The 18,297-nt window shown below is 35.8% G+C and overlaps 1 pseudogene; it reads left to right on the top strand.

Moving 5' to 3' along the window:
- The first annotated feature begins 2,499 nt into the window (after positions 1 to 2,499).
- Positions 2,500 to 18,015, top strand: LOC110588393 (annotated as a pseudogene).
- Positions 18,016 to 18,297: the final 282 nt, after the last annotated feature.

Below are 18,297 nucleotides of genomic sequence, written 5' to 3'. Positions count from 1 at the left end.
GCTGTTTATCTTCCCTACAGCCAGCCAGTCTGAAAGTGGACAGATAGCATAAAAAGTTCAGGCAATTCCTTCTTCCCTCTCTCCCTCTCTCCCTTTCTCCCTCTCTCACAGGCACCTTCCTTCCTTCCTTCCTTCCTTCCTTCCTTCCTTCCTTCTTTCGTTTTTGCATATTTAACCCTTTCATATGTTGCCAAAGCAATTGCATTATTATGTTAAATAATAACTATAGTTTAAAGGAACCAAGGACCATGGCAGGAACAGCTGAATTCATACTGTACAATTGATCACCTGACCCATATATCTTTATGGTAAATGTTGCATAGGTGGTCAAGGAAAAAATAACCTTTCATAGGAAGGCCCATTTTTTTTAAAGATTTTATTTATTTATTTGAGAGAGAGAATGAGAGAGAGAGAGCGTGAGAAGGGGGAGGGTCAGAGGGAGAAGCAGACTCCCCGCCGAGCGGGGAGCCCGATGCGGGACTTGATCCCAGGACTCCAGGATCATGACCTGAGCCGAAGGCAGTGGCTTAACCAACTGAGCCACCCAGGCACCCGGGGGGAAGGCCCATTTTTGACACCACAATAAAAAGTCACCTAAATTATGAAAAATGTACTAATGTGCTTTTATTTACATAATAAATTTGTCAGAAAGAGATAAATTATAAGCTGCTTTTTCGAGGCAGCTTGAGGTGGGAGATGACAGAAGCTGGTTAGAGATAACGTATTGGAGCTTGAAAGAGGATGAGGTTAGAAAGAGGTAGGCATCCTTTACTTGGTGGGAAAGAATTGTGCTCTCTGAATGTTTTGAATGGAGACAGTATAAGGAAGGGCAGAAAGGTTGAGAATATAACTTTGGTGAGGGGACAATTTTTATGTTAAAAAACTGAACAGTAGGTCTATACACAAAGGACAAAATGCAAATCAAAAGTTTTACAATTATCTGATGTTTTGATTAATACATAGAAGTCAAGCCAAATGAATGTATTTCTTCCATCATTAGAGATTTTTTTTGGCAGGGAAGATTAAGGTAGCTTAAGTTATTTAGATATTATTTTATCCCTATCATAGGATAGCTGAATTTTTAAACCTGAGAGTTTTTTTCCTCTTCAGGAGGAATTGTTCCATAAATAGGTGTGGATTTGGTGTGTCCGTGAAGGAGGGGAGTTCAGGATCTTCCTATGTCACCATCTGGAACCAGAGCTCTCTAAAGCCCTAGTGTTTTTTTGCTTAAAATAATATGACTCCAGCTTCCTTTAATAAAGGGAATTGTAGATTTGACAACCACAGTATTCACTGGAAACTCTAGATAATCTGTGATTCCAGAAATGTTATGAGGACCTGTAGTTGGACAGGAACTGAGCAAAGTCCAGGACTGGAACCAGGATTTGCAGGCATTCAGCTATCCGTAGGCTTACACCTCTTCAGGGAACACATTTTCATTGGTCTACGTTGCTCATATACTTGGGCTACATTTTTTTCTTTAATATCTTCGTTTCTGCATAATAATTGCTCGATTCTCATGACTATGCTTTTGCCTTGGTGTTCTGGTTCACAAGCTTTCCCGAGGCTGGAGATCTGTCCTGACCTCCAACCCCCAAATAGCCCTTGCCAGTCCCTTGTTCCAATACGACAGTTCTGCTCCTCAAAACTACCAGCTGAGTAGAGCAAGGTACATGCAATGATTGATAGTAATGAATTCAAGCTCTCCAAGTGAGTAAGTGAGTTAGTGAGTGAGTGAGTGAGTGAGTAAGTGAGTAAGGGAAAACACAACATGAAGAAAACATTTGGTAAAGTTGTCAGTGAGTTTTGACCCAAAACTAAGTCTTTTCTAGATCATAAGAGAACAAGTCAGCTTTCATCATTTTGATCCTGCATGCAAAAAACAGAAATGAAATATTTACAGTGATGTGAGCTGGCTTTGAAATCAGCAGACCTTGGCTCACATCATTCACCAAATTGGCACATTCATTGGAAATGATGTTCAAAGCAGCTTACAGTAGGAATGGGAAAAGCAGCTTTTGCTTCTCTGCAAAAAAAAAATATACAACAGCATTTCCTTTGGAATTCACATCCATGCTTGACATTCTAAGCATGTAAATGTGCAGAAAGATGAAGGCATTCTATATTCAAATTAAATTAATTAATTCATTTTTAGGCAACTAAGCTATCTGTACAAGTGTACTTACCTCAGGTTTACCCGTGGAGTGTCCAGTTTCACTGTGAAGTACTTCTGTGTAGAGACTCAAATTAAATTAAATTAAATCCAAGTATTTTAGGGTTTGGGGGTGGTTTACTAATAAGATGCTGGTAGAGTATATATAGACCTGCAAAGATGAGGTTGATCTTTGGTGCAGGGGCTCTCCCATTCAGCCTTTTATTCTCTCCAGCTGTCACTAGTCCAGATCTTGCAGAGACCCCTATAGTGCTGACAAAGTTAAAAAACATTGTCTCGAGCTCTTTTCCATCTTGCAAGATGGTGGGTGAAAAAGCCGATATTAACCTGAAGCCAAGAAAGCTGATGCTGGTGGCAAGGTTGAGAAGGCTAAAACGCAGAAGAGGGGGAAAACCTATGGCAGCCGAAGCCCTGTCCTAGTCAGAAGGAAGTGGCAGGTATTCCTGATCGGCTCTGGATTCCAGAAAGGCTGTGTACAAGAGGAAATATTGAGCAGCTAAAACCAAGGTTGAAAAGCAAAAGGAGAAGGTTCTTGGCTACTGTCAGGAAACCAGTTGTTGGTGACAAGAATGGTGGTGCCCAAGTAGTTAAAATTTGCAAAATGCCTGGGTATTATCCTACTGAAGGCATGCCTCAGGAAGCTGTTGAGCCACAGCAAAAAACCTGTCAGTCAGCATGTGAGCAAACTGTGAGCTAGCATCACTCCTGGCGCCATTTTGATCATCCTCACTGGGTGCCAAAGAGGCAAGAGGGTGGTTTTCCTGAAGAAACTGAGCAGTGGCTTGCTACTTGTAACCAGATCTCTGGCCCTCAATTGAATTCCTCTGTGTAGAACACACCAGAAATTTGTGATTGCCACTTGCACCAAAATCGATATCATTGTGAATGTGAAATGTGAAAAATCCCAAAACGTCTCACTGATGCTTACTTCAAGAAGAAGAAGCTGCATACACCCAGACGCCAGGAAGGTGAGGTCTTTGTCACAGGGAAAGAGAAATAGGAGATTACAGAGCAGTGCAAAGTTAATCTGAAAACTGTGGACTAGAAAATTCTTCCAGCAATCAAAGCTGTTCCTCAGCTTCAGGGCTACCTCCACTCTGTGTTTTCTCTCACAAATGGAGTTTATCCTTCACAAGTTGGTGTTCTAAATAACGATTCCTTTAAAAACAAAAAAATAACGGTTCCTTCCTCCTACACTGTTGGTGGGAATGCAAGCTGGTGCAGCCACTCTGGAAAACTGTATGGAGGTTCCTCAAAAAGTTGAAAATAGAGCTACCATATGATCCAGCAATTGCACTACTGGGTATTTACCCCAAAGATACAAAAGTAGGGACCCGAAGGGGTACGTGCACCCCGATGTTTATAGCAGCAATGCCCACAATAGCCAAACTGTGGAAAGAGCCAAGATGTCCATCGACAGATGAATGGATAAAGAAGATGTGGTATATATATACAATGGAATATTATGCAGCCATCAAAAGGAATGAGATCTTGCCATTTGCAATGACGTGGATGGAACTGGAGGGTATTATGTTGAGCAAAATAAGTCAAACAGAGAAAGACATGTATCATATGATCTCACTGATATGAGGAATTCTTAATTGCAGGAAACAAACTGAGGGTTGCTGGAGTGGGGGGTGGGGTGGGAGGGATGGGGTGACTGACTGAGTGATAGACACTGGGGAGGGTATGTGCTCTGGTAAGCGCTGTGAATTGTGCAAGACTGTTGAATCTCAGATCTGTACCTCTGAAACAAATAATGCAATATATGTTAAGGAAAAAAAAAAAGAAGAAGAAGAAGGTAGCGGGAGGGGAAGAATGAAGCGGGGGAAATCGGAGGGGTAGACGAACCATGAGAGACGATGGACTCTGAAAAACAAACAGGGTTCTAGAGGGGAGGGGGGTGGGAGGATGGGTTAGCCTGGTGGTGGGTAGTGAGGAGGGCACATTCTGCATGGAGCACTGGGTGTTATGCACAAACAATGAATCATGGAACACTTCATCTAAAACTAATGATGTAATGTATGGGGATTAACATAAGAATAAAAAAAAATTAAAAAAAAATAACGGTTCCTTAAAAACAAACAAACAAAAGTCTCAAAAAAAAAAAAAAGAAAAGAAAAGAAAGGAAAGAAAAGGGATGAAAAGAAAAAAGAAAAGAAAGGAAAAGAGAAAAGAAAAAAGGAAAAGAAAAGAAAAACACATATGGACATTAGAACAGCAAAATTCTTGAGATACTCCTTCTATAGTCATTCTCAAAAAAATGCATATTTAAAGATGAGAATTCCAAGTTAATAATATGGGGACAAACTTCAGGGGAAAAAATAGAGGCAGTTCACAATACCGCCACATTCCTTGTGTATTTAGTGTTCAATGTTGGAAAGAGAATTTTGTATACTTTATTGTAGTCTTTAACCTAAAATTAACAGAACAATTAAGTAGTATAGAAACTAAGCTTGCAGGACACATCCATCATATTTAAAACTGTTATATATAGTTTCATAATTTGATACATTTCTCTTGGGATCCTAACATTTGACAAAAATGTCATTTACCAGATAATCTCTTGCATAATATTTATTGTCCCTAAAGATGTTGGTAAATAAGTGGGTTATATTTAAAGACTATTTGACCTCACACTTCTGTGGGTAAACTGTAAGAGCTATCATGGCTTGCGCCTAACATTTTTCCATGAGTAAATGTTAGAGATGGGAACAAGCACAAACACGGTTAAGTTCAGAAGAAATAAGCACAAAGGAAATCATGTAGAAGAAAAACAAAGACCACAAATACCACAAATGCACTCACCTTTGTGCAAATATTTTTGGACAAATTTAGAAATGGTCATACTTGACCACAGGATAAGGGTGAATCAGGACAGTGGGCAACAACTAATAAAAACAAGTGTGAAACAATGACTTGTGAATGGGGAAAAAACTGAGCTGTTACCCTTTTTGATTAGCCCACTCTTCACCAAAAGTAATAAATTCCATTGGTCTGGGGAAGGAAGTTTAATACAACCAGTACCTTTAAATGCCAGGGTCAATTTCTGTTTTCTGCAACTAAGAAATACAGAAATAAATGAATGAAAATAAAAATTGTACCAAATCATTCTTCATATCTATTAACTCAAGCTTAATAATTGCATATTCCAACCTTCTATTCCTATTTTAATTACATTAATGGCTTTTGGTGTTCTCTTTTTTTCTTACGTTGATTTTCATTTTATATTCTTTTTGAAGTGTATCTATTTATGCTTTTTTCAACTGTGTAACTGATCAATGTTGTATATTATTTTTGCTTTAATCTCTGCTGTGTCTTTGGAATTATATATGCCTACATACTTATGAAAATATATTTGACATATATATTTCTACATGAATACGTATTAGAGAAAGAAGCAAGTAGAAACAAGATTAAGTTCATATTGTAATTCTAAATAATTTAATTTTCCTCTCCCTACTCTGTTTCTTGTCAATGTCAGGTTTTTAAGCTGCAAGATAGTTTCTCTATTTTTAATTTATGTGTTTTTAATGCATTTATTCATTTATGTCTAATTTTTTAAAAATTATCTTCTGTTTTATTCCAATAGGATCATTCAGTTCTTTGTGTCACTTGTTCTTGTTTTAACACATGTATTTACAATTATAAATTTCCCTGTAAGTACTGTTTTGGTTGTATCTGTCAAATTTTGACATGTAGTAGGTTTGTTTTCATTAAAGTCTAAAGTGTTTCATAAATTTCTCTTTACACAAATTACATTTGATAGTTTTTTATCATACAGACCATAAGCCATTTTACAGCTATACTTGGTGATTAACTTTTAAATATTTTTGCTTAGCTTTTACTCACTCCATCTATCATTATATGAAAGAAATATTTTTGTACAGATCATTTTCTTCACCCAAGTTCTATAAAGCTTTGCTTAATAATTTTGAAATAACATTGCAAGATTAATATTTTTTCATATTATGAAAAATGATGATAATATATTTTTCATTTTTTTCATCATTATATTTTCTGGATCTGTTGTTTAGATTTTGTTTTTGTTTTTTGACCTATGTGTCAGTCAGGTTTTAGTCACCAAAAGACATTGCATTTGATGTATTTCAAGATAGAATAATGTTGGAAACTAGACACCTGGCATATCTCACATATCCATTTATCTTGAAGAATTCTGGACTTATTTTTCATGCTGGACTACTACCTCATCCAAGATTATTTTCCAAGAGAGGTTTTATACGAGTTTAAAATTTCTGAAACTCTGTATGCTGAAATTCTTTTTTTGTCTTCACTTTTAAATGGCAGTTGCGTGGGATTAAAAGACTATCTTGACTTGAGTTTCTTCTCCTTCAGCCCTGTGAGAATATTACTTATTCTCCTACTCACTCAACTATTGCTAATGAGAAAATTGAAATAAATCTGTATCTTGTTTCTTTATGGATGGTTGGCTTTTTCTTTCAGAAAGCTTTTATCTTTTAAATCTTTAGTTAATATAATGTGTCTATATGTAGAAATTTTAAAATCTGTTTTGTATGACAGCATCGGAAGCCTTTCAATCTGAATTCACTTTTCTTTAACTAGGAGAAACTCTGAGTCGATGTTCAGTGAGTCCATTTCCTTAAATATTTTATTTTCTGCTACTCTTTTTTTTTTTTTTAGGATTTTTTATGTATTTATTTGAGAGAGAGAGAGAGCGAGCATGAGCAGGGGGGAGGGGTAGAGGGAGAGGGACAAGCAGGATTCCCACTGAGCAGGGAACCCGGTGCTGGCTAGCTCCATCCCAGGACCCTGAGACCATGACTTGAGTGAGCTCAAGGCAGATGCTTAACCGACTGAACCACCTAGGCATCCCTCTTTCCTGCCACTCTTACTTTTGTGTGGGGTCTCTTAATTTAGAGATCACAACACTTCTGTTTTATCTTATCACCCACACTTTTCTTTTTACTTTCTTTTAATATTTCTCTTTGTGGCTTTCCAATGGTCTCTGAAAGATATTAACCCAATATATTTTTTTAAATTTTATTTTATTACGTTATGTTAATCACCACACATTACATCACTAGTTTTTGATGTAGTGTTCCATGATTCATTGTTTGTGTATAACACCCAGTGCTCCATATAGTATGTGCCCTCTTTAATACCCATCACCAGGCTAACCCATCCCCCCCTCCCCTCTAGAACTCTCAGTTGGTTTCTCACAGTCCATAGTCTCTCATTAACCCAATATTCTCATGCATAAATTTATTTTGTGCCCTTTGCAGACTATTCTTCAATCCATCCACTAAATTTGTATTTCAGCCACAGTATTTCTCAGAGACTATATTTAGAGTTGGCCTTTCTTCATGACTGCTTCTTTCTTAGTTTTACACATATGCTCCTTCACCTCTTTGACAATATTTTTTAGGCTAATTCTAAATTTTTGTTCTCCCTCTATTAACTTTGCTTTGTCTGGGATAGTCTACCCAGTTTTTCCTTCTCTAAAATTGTGTAGTGCTCAAAGTTTGATTATTACATTATGTGAGAAAATATTGTCTCAAATATTCCATCAGGTACCTTGGCTCTTAATTTAGACCTGATGGAGGAAGTGATGACTAAGAATATTGTGATTATGTAATGCATCATCCAAGTCAGGACATTTTTGAATGCGAAAGAGTGTGTTAAAATAATTAAAATCAGGGGCCCTGGGTGGCTCAGTTGGTTAAGTGGCTGCTTTCAGCTCAGGTCATGATCACAGTGTCCTGGGATCGAGCCCCCAATCAGGCTTCCCTGCTCAGCAAGGGGTCTACTTCTCCCTCTCTCTCATTCATTCTCTTTCTCTCTCAAATAAGTTAATAAAATCTTTTAAAAATAATTAAAATCATACAATATTTTTAAATAGTTCTTTATTGATGACATGTTTTATTTTACCGTGGATCTTCAAAGTTTTTTTTTTTTTTTAAGATTTTATTTATTTGACAGAGAGAGACACAGTGAGAGAGGGAATACAAGCAGGGGGAGTGGGAGAGGGAGAAGCAGGCTTCCCACCGAGCAGGGAGCCCAAAGCAGGGCTTGATCCCAGGACCCTAGGACCATGACCTGAGCCGGAGGCAGATACTTAACGACTGAGCCACCCAGGTGCCCCTCAGTTTTTTTCACAAATTATTTTCAAAGATAAGATTCTTTCGAAACTAAAACTGCTTACATTCAATTTTGAAAATTGGTTCATTTTTATTGCTATTTGAACATTAATTTAAAAATACCATAAGCAGAATTGCAGAATCATTATTCTTGATGTGTGTGTTTATAATATATATAATATATAATATATAATATTTATATATATAAATTACTTATATATATAAATCAAATGTCTTTAATACAATGGAACTGATATTTATCTGGGAATATATTTTTAAAATATGCTTTATTTATATTTATATTTTTATAAAACTCATGTAATCTTCTTCAAACTTTTATGTTATTTAAAAAATTCAAAATAATTGCCTTCAATTGATCTTTCTTCTGCAGGTCATAATAGTTTTTATGACAAAATTATTGATTATATTCCCTATGCTGTACTTTTTATATGACTGCCTATTCAGGTCATAATATTGTTAATTGAATAAAGTCTCCCAACAGATGTTGAAGCACCCAATAAGCTCAGAGGAAATAATATTAAATGGAGAAGGTGGGTGAGGGGGTGGGGTAACTGGGTGATGGATATTAAGGAAGGCATAGGATGTGATGAGCACTGGGTGTTATATTCAACGATAAATTATTGAATACTAAAAAAGGAAAAATTAAAAAAACATTAAATGAAGAAGATTCTTAATTCTAATTTTTTATATTAAAAATGTATAAATACTTTGTCCCATCATTTTTGCCTCCATTTTGAGCATATTCCTTCAACAAATATTTTTATGAGTCAAAATTTATAAAATAAGTTTTTGAAGTTTATTACTATTTGGAATGTTTTGGCAAGTATAGATGCTGGAAATCAGAATCCCATTCAAATGCATTCTATTTACCAGTATAGAATATAAACTTAGCTGATAAACATAGGAAATCCAAGAGATTCTTCCCACAATATGAAGTATTCCAAATCACAATAGTAATATTTCAAACTTACACTTGTAAACTGCTCAACCTCTCATAGATTAATTTGTTCATCTTTTTTCTTATTTTTTTATTTTTATTTTTATTATTTTTATTTTTTATTTTTTATTTTTTTTAAGATTTTATTTATTTGCGAGAGAGAGAATGAGAGACAGAGAGCATGAGAGAGGGGAGGGTCAGAGGGGGAAGCAGACCCCCTGCTGAGCAGGGAGCCCAACGCGGGACTCGATCCCGGGACTCCAGGATCATGACCTGAGCTGAAGGCAATCGCCCAACCGACTGAGCCACCCAGGCGCCCTTTTCTTATTTTTTTAAAGGAATACATTTTAATATCTTTTGTTTTGAAAGCTTTCTTTTCAATAATTATGAGACAAAACCACTTCCAATATTTAATTGATAATAAGTAGCAAAGACAGCATCGACTGGTGTGACACAGGGATTTTTGTATTAAATACAGCTTCATCACCTAATTTTTGTAGTTTATTTGCTGTGCATATATAGAAATGTTTGCAAATTTTAACAACCTGCTTAAATTTAGATTGATAGAGTACTGCGGTTTGTATGGCAAAATTATGAGCTTTGTGTGCATCCCTGCCAATTCCAAGTACATCCCTATTCCAATGTTTTCTTAATTCAGCAAGTATAATGCTTGCATCATGATGTTGCGCTCTCAGGAAATTAGTATTCTTATCGCTGCAAATAAAAATTTAATTTTCAAGGTGGAAGCCCTGACTCAACTTAATATACCATTCAAATTTTCAAAGATTCGATTAAGTAGCTTGGATTAAAACATCAAACAATTATCGTAAATAACTGTTTTTCTCTATTTGAAGCATCATATGATAATATAAAATTGGAATCTTTTAAGTGTTTAAAAATCTTCTTTTGCTAATGAAGCCAACTCATTGCCCACTACCCCTTCACTTTTTACAAATGCATAAAATACTTGGAATAAAATCTGGGTAGAATTTAGAACAGCCAATTGTTTTAAGTGAAGCCATGCTTTACAGACTGATATGCAAATCAAGATGTCTCACCTTCTATCATGGTATTAATGTAACTACTAAAGTTTGAAGTAAGTGCTGATGTTTTTTCAGCAGTTTTTTTTGTTTGTTTGTTTGTTTTTGGTTTTGCATGTGGCTAGTGACTTAATCCTGATGAGAGATATTAAATATCAACAAATATTTTTGCAAGTTACATATACACCCTCAACTTCCTTGAGAATTGCAAATGTAGTACATAAATTGCTCTTAAGCTTGCAATTTTGCTTTTTGAACTCATTACTGTGAAAATCCTGCTTCCACTGGAATTGATCTGTTGGACTCAGAGAATGAACACACAAGATGACTAAACATGGGGGGTCAAAGGGACACATTCTAGATAAACTATGACTTCCTAGAGGAAATCCAGTCCCCTTGTGATCTTCATTATTTTTATTTTCAACACGTAAGAGAAGAAAATGATTAACTCATCCAATATTCTCAAACGTTGTTTTGTTGCCATTCTTTTTAAACATGTCTTCAAAAAATAAAGCAAGAAAGAAAAGAAAATGAAAATCTTCCAGGAAATATGCCCAGGAACTACTGCAAAGTCTCAAGGTGAAAAACAGAAGAGAGCAAGTACCCTTTATTAGTACTCTGGAATCTCAAAAGACATGTCAAAATGCCTTCGTTCTGCAAGCTAGATATTTGTATTTTCTTATAAAACTTGATGTTACCCCTTTTGAACTGCCTAGTAAGTGCTGGGGTCAGAGCCTTGTGTAATTCCTATTCCTGTTACTATAACGAACCATATTTTAAATATAATAGTTGAGGGGCGCCTGGGTGGCTCATTTGGTTAAGCGGCCAACTCTTGATTTCAGCTCAGATCATGATCTCAGTGTTGTGAGATTGAGCCCTGAGAGACCAAGCCCTGTGTCAGGCTGGGTGTGGAGCCCGTTTAAGGTTCTCTCTCTCCCTCTCCCTTTCTCCCTCCCCCCTCCCACTCTTTTAAAAAAAATGATAGTTGAAATCATAGAAATGGTTGAATTACACTTTAATTTCTATAACATCACTCTATCTTTCTTTAATATCATATTCCTGAATCGTGCATATGGGGCTTTGCACTATGAAAACCTCCCTATGACATCCACAATATCATGAATTTCCCCTGATGATCAAAAGAAACATAGACAACAATGCTTAGAAACTTGGATCCACACCAGCCTTCTCTTTATTATAATTAAATCATATTGCCACTATATTTTCTTTTTAAAAGTATGTAGTTATTTTAGGAGTAAGATATTTATTTTTTTAATGGAAGTTGCATTTAGAAAGAAATCATTAAAAATAGTCTAGTCCATGTACAGCAGGTTGAATCACTTTTCATTGAACTGATTACTAATTCCTTAGTCAAGCTTAATAAATCTTTCAAAGATGAATTTTTATTGACCAGAACTATATTTAAAGATAGTGTTCATAAGGCATTCATAATTAATAACAAAATTTATAGCCTCCCATTAGTTATCAACATACATCTGGTACAGAAATTAAAGATTGAGGAAATAAACCATTTTTTCAGGCTTCAGAAAATTAAAAAAAAAAACTAGCATAATACTTCAAAACCTTGGGAGTTACTTTAATTTTAACCTGAGTTATTTGGCTAAATACCTGTTTTCAGCCCCACATAAATTAGAGAACTAATATCCAAAATATATTTTTTAAGCTATAGCATACTAGTCTTTATGATATTATTAAAGACCCACACAAATTCCTCATGCAAGATTTGCAAGAATATAGAGAGTTTAGGAGAATGGCTCACACATATGCAACAAAAAATCATTTGACAGAGATAGAAATTTCAAGACAACTAGCTTTTAACCTTTGAAACATTTCTTGTACTCTAATTCACATGTTCACTTATTGATTTATTGTTTAAAAATGAACAAAATCAGTAATTGTAGAATGCTGTGCTTTAAGAAAGGTGCAGCCAGAGCAATTTTTGACATTGACACAAAATTTCAAAAAAGATTGAAACTAGGGTGCCTGGTTAAGCCTCCTAGTCTTGATTTCGGCTCGGGTCATGATTTCAGGGTTGTGAGATCGAGCCCCCAGTCAGGCTCTGCTCTGGGCGTGGAGCCTGCTTTAAGATTCTCTCTCTCTCCCTCTGCCCCTCCCCCTACATTCCCCCCGACTCCTCAAAAAAAAAAAAAAGATTGAAACTGAAGCAAACCAAATACGACTAAGCTTCACATACAAAAATCATTTGAACAGTGAGGTAATAGCTAAATTATATGTAATTAACTGTTTTAGAGAGCCCTTATTGAAGTATATGTTTCAAATTATCTTCTACCTTTCAGTGCCCTATCAGTGTATAAATGGAATGGATAGGTGTACAGAGTTTAAGTATCTTTTAATGCTTATAGCATCCATGAAGGCGCTGTTTATGCCCTATCAAGCATTCTACATAAACCGGGTTTGTTCATTTTTAACAATGGCAATACTGTTACAAGCGGAAGTATTATTGACGAATGAAGATTACTGACCTGCCCCTAGAAGAGTGCATGTTTTGTTTTTTCCAATTGAGTTGATGAATTTGGAAATGTGCATCTATACTCTGCATCTTGTTTGTCCTCCTGCGAGCTGACCTGTGTGTAAGAGTTCCTTATGAAAGTTAGAAGTGAAATATGCGGCGATGGCAAAAAGCCAACCTGGCCAGCCCACGGGGAGATCAAACCTGGGATCTGGGCCTCATTAGCACCATGCTCAAAGCAAGTGAGTTAATCATCCACAGACTAATTGGGTCCAGACTGCATTAGTTAACTTGTTTTTAGGTTTTTCCTAGTTTAATATCATATACAGATAAGCAATTAATAAATGCTTTCCTATTACAAAGCATTTAAATCTAATATTTAATATTAAATATTTATAATTTTGATTATTCTCAAACTTGTGTGTTTTTAATTTTCCACGTTAATAATCTAAAAACTATTTTAAATATTTAAATATAGATGTTTTCATTGCTTGCAAACTCCTTGACATAAATAAAGAAGTTTACTATTAGTTTCATAAACAGAAGAAGGGATAAATGACCATCACTATGAAAAAATTGACAAAACGATGTCCCCCACCCCCTGTTACACCATTTCCCATTGAAAGTATTTTTAGGACACACACAGTCATAAAATCCTACACAATCACTAGGAAGATAGCAACCCAACACTATCACTAGGTAGATGATCTAATTTTATGATGAGGAAAACTAACATAATTTAGCAAAGAAGAAAGTTCATTTGAGGGAAGAAAATGACTTTATGTGTTTAAGTATGTATGTATGTATGTATTTTTAGGAATATTATAAGAAAATCCATAAGGTGAGAAATGAAAAGCCTTAAAAGGAAAGAATTAGAATAAGGCTCAAAGTTTTTAATAAGTGTACAGGATTTCTTGGTAGGGAGGGGAATGTAGCAAGTAGGGAGGATTATAGAGTAAGGAATGGAAAAATTGAGGACTTTTTAACAGCAGGATAGTATAATAGGAAATTTTCAACCAATGGTTTTCTGGTGTAATAACGCAAGTTCCAGTGGACCGAGCTTCGGCAAAGAAAATGCTCTAGCCCAGGACACTGAAACCTCAGCAAGCAACGCATAGATACAGGGACTGCTCAAGATTTCTTCCTGGTTGCATGGCAACAGGGCCATCCATTAACCAGCAGCTCTGATTTCTCTTACTTTACTTCTTTCTCTTGGTTCTCGGATCTCGGGATTACCCTTAGATCCATAGATTCTGTAAACTAATGGCCACCTAATAAATTCATGTTTTGCTTTGGTTATTTGACTAATACAGCTTTGGCAGAAGTAAACGAAAAGCCACAAAAGAGTATAGAGAGCAGTCATTGTGCAAAAGCAGAAAATCGGAGCTGACTATTGAAAAGTGCGCCCTTGGGAACTCATAGATACCTCAAGAGGACCAGGATTGACACACCACCGGGTATGGTGTAACCCTGATACGGTCCAGCTGGTCATTTGCAGCCAGGACCATTGTGATAGCCTGTGCCGCACTGTGATTGTTCAGTGCCACTTGTTGGTCCTTTACATGTCACTGCTGAAGAGGACGTTAGATTTCCTCAGTATGTGGGATAGAACTATCCAAAATGACAGAGTGTTTTGAACTACTATATAGATTACCTGCATAAGGTAAGAAATTGGACTCATTTCATTCCATTCACCTAAGAAGAAAATATTTCATACGTTTATATTTAAAATGAAAATAATGCAACAGTACAGATGAACGTGGCCTCATGTCAGTGACTGTTACTAACTACAATTCGTATCTTCATATCTTCAATTATGTATGGGTATGTTTACATCAACTTGATGACCTCTTAAGGGCTTTATACACCTTCATTACTGGCTCTTGTATATTTGCTTTGAGTCAGACTGAAGAAGCAGAAAGCTTTGGGGAATAGTAACCATCCTCAATCATTCTACCCAAATCCTTGAAGAGATGAATGTCCTTATATCACTAAAAACAATCATATCTGATTCTTGGTAGCAATAATGAGAATGCCTGGCTGGCAGTGGCTGGGAAAAGTCTTCACAAATGTGGAACTAAGAATTCCTCTATTTACTCCCCATTTGCAAAGGGGCCCTTCCAGGTGGAAAACTGCCATCTAAAACTAGAGTCAACTCTGTTTGTCTTCACTCAGCTACTGGTTCAGGAGTTCCTTGAGGCACTCTTTCTCCTTGGTACAACTGTTTGATTGACAACTACAGAAAATAGTATGATTTTGCCATATATTTGTCTGCAAACATTGCATTCTTATCATTGCAAACAGTTCTGTAAAATGAAAACATTTTCTTTCATTCAGAGCTGTTATTGTGTGTGGAGATCTATTAATATCCCTTTCAAAATCTTTCATCAGTTTGAGACCATTTTTTGGGAGTGAAACACTTTTTTTTTTTCTTCTTCATTTTGAACTGGAAGTTTTGTTCTCTGATGATACTTGCTGGCTCCCAAAACCTAAAGAAAATCACAGGGAATAAAATAAAACCCTCTTCCTTTGATGTCTATCCAAGAGCATGGAAAAACTATCACTTCTTTCACCTACAATTCCTTTAATTTTGTCCCTTGACTGCTAAGAGATGACAATTAAAGCATTCAAGGTCTAAAATAGAACCAAAAGTATAATAAAAAACCAAAAGAAGCATTCAGAGAAATCGTTTTTAAGATTTCATCACGGTAACGAAAATAAGAATAATTTTGTGTCTCAGAAAAAATAGTGCAATAAAGAACAGATATAGTTGTGTTTTTTTTTTAATAATTCAGGCCACAATACTTTAGCCTATCACATATTTTAAGTTTTCCTGATAATTCCTGATTATAGTTTTAATTTTGTGTCATAAAATCAGAAATATAGTAAGTTCCAACTTGCTTCAGTATATACATTCCATTTCTCCTGTAAAGACAGAACGTTCTTAATTCTGCCAAGGTTAGAATACCTTAATTTAAATAATATTCAGGGGCTCCTGGGTGGCTTAGCTGGTTGAGCATCCCACTCTTGGTTTCGGTTCACGTCATGATCTCAGGGTCTTAAGATCAAGCCCTGGGTCAGGCTCCCACTCAGTGCGGAGTCTACTTGAGATTCTCTCTTTCCCTCTTCCTCTGCCCCTCCCCACACTCAGGTGCATGCCCTCTCTCTCTTAAATAAATAAATAAATAAATAAATAAATAAATAAATAATCAAAATGGCATTATAATAATACATGTTTGTCTAGGTGGAGAAAGATTATATAATCTGTAATGCCAGAAATGAAGTGTGCCAAATGATAACACCACTCCCTATAAATCCCATTTCTCCTTTTTCTTTTGCAACAAGCCATTTTGCTTACGAATAAAAATAATATTTGCAGAATATTATTTATGGTAATCTGTGGGTCTCTTATTGATCATCAGATCATTTAAATACAATGTTTTTTTGAAACATTTTAGAGGAACCATGTTAAATTTGTAAAATATAGAGAAATGTATTAATCTGTTGTGTGGAATTATAAAACATGTGTTCTCTGGTAGCCTCACCACTGCTGTGTTCTACTTCTGTGCTTTTTGCACCTCAGATTCCAGAATTTTTGAATAGGAAATCTTTTTTTTTTTCCCATCCAAAATGGTTATTGCAAAGGACAAATAAACCAATGGATGTAAAATTTTGACAAGACATATTTCTCATACATAGTGCTATATTTCGTTTTTTTACTATCCTTTTTATTAGTAAAATATAGATGTTATTGAACACAAATGAATTTTAAGATTAATATTAAATAATGTATGTCTGTGGACATTTTCTTTGCCCTCATTGTAGGATGTTTGGGGAGCGCCATAACTACTCTAGCATCTGTCTCAATATTTCTCAAATTGTGATCCTTAAAACACCCCTATCTGACATACATAGGCTTTCTCATACATCAACATACATTATTACACTTTAGTTTATGGATACCTAAACTAGAGCAAGGTCTAGAGCTCCACTTGAGAATCAGACAATGTGCGAAACATAGAATGCATATTTTTAGAAAACCCTTTTGTGAACATCTATCCTTTAATCTTATACCACTTAACAAATCCCTTTTTCAAAAATACGTTTTACTTAATAACAACCAGAAATGGAATGGTTAAAAGTGCCTGGAAAGCAATGTCTAATGTAGGCCTTTTATATAGTCCAAGGAAATTTTTATTTTGTTACACATGCATATATTATTCACATTTTTGTTAATAACCAAATCAAAACATTTATATGAAATAAAACTATTTTGATATTAAACTTTGAATATATGTTATAAAATATGTATTGTAAGGAAAAATAGTCTTTCAGTATAATAACACTTAATGCATAAACATATTTACAATAATCTTGGTTATTTAGGCCTTTGAAAATAAAAAAAATTAGATTTTGTTGTTGTTGTTGTTTATGAGTCAGTGATGAATAGAGTAAGTCTGTTATATATAATATTCCTGCTTTGATTTGAATAAAGCTCATGCTGTCGAGTTTCCAGTTGCAGTTAAGACAGAGTGATCATATGCCAGCATATCCTTCTTACTGATTTCAATTAGCAATAATCGCGCCTCTGAAAACACTGGACAACAGAATACAGAAAGCAACTATCACAAGACACTGAAAAGTAATTACGATAGAATCCCTCATAGGAAAATCAAAACTCAAAGAATGAGAATGGGATCCTCTGTAAATCTGCTACTCAACAAAAACAATCAAAATGTTGACAATATTTCAAAATCTACTTTTTCAGAACTCTGAGTATTAAATGAGTTTTGGGAAAAAAAACAAAACAAAACACCAACAACAGAGGAGCATTTACTCAAGAGAAACTGCTGAACCTCAGGGCAAACAGCAGGATTTATAGCTTTTCTTTTCTTTTCTTTTCTTTTTTTTAAGGATTTATTTATTTTAAAGAGAGAGAGGACACGCCTGCACGTGAGCATGGGGAAGGGAGGGGCCGAGGGAGAGGGAGAGAGAAAATCCTCAAGCCGACTCCCCGCTGAGTGCAGAGCCTGATGCAGGGCTCGGAGCAGGGCTCGATCCCAGGACCCTGAGATCATGACCTGAGCCGAAATCAAGAGTCAGCCGCTTAACCGACTGAATTACCCAGGTGCCCCAAATTTGTAGCGTTTTAACTTAGCTTATTCCCATCTCTCTTTCCCCAGCTCCACAGTAGTCTTCGAAGCCAGCAGTCTCGTCAGCATGGTAGCTGTTAACATAGCCTGGCCACCACCAGAGGGGAGAGAATGAGACTGGAGACCTTAAAAATTCCCAATCTCAGAACAGTCTCACTATTCAGTAGGCCTTTCAGATCTCTGGAAAAGGTGGTCTTGCTGAACAGGAGAAGCCCTATCCCAAGGATTTGTTCCCCCAAATCAGCAGCACTTGTTTAACACAGCATTTTCTTGAAGTATAGGCTAGTCGGGGCAAACCTGTAGAAAGTTCCCTGGAATGAGATATCCATAGAGAACTTTGAAAGCTCTGATGTATACCTGGAA

Source organism: Neomonachus schauinslandi, chromosome 2, assembly GCF_002201575.2.
Source record: "Neomonachus schauinslandi chromosome 2, ASM220157v2, whole genome shotgun sequence".
Lineage (NCBI taxonomy): Eukaryota > Metazoa > Chordata > Mammalia > Carnivora > Phocidae > Neomonachus > Neomonachus schauinslandi.
Note: the sequence above shows the minus strand (reverse complement) of the source record. Positions and strands in the feature narration are given on the sequence as shown.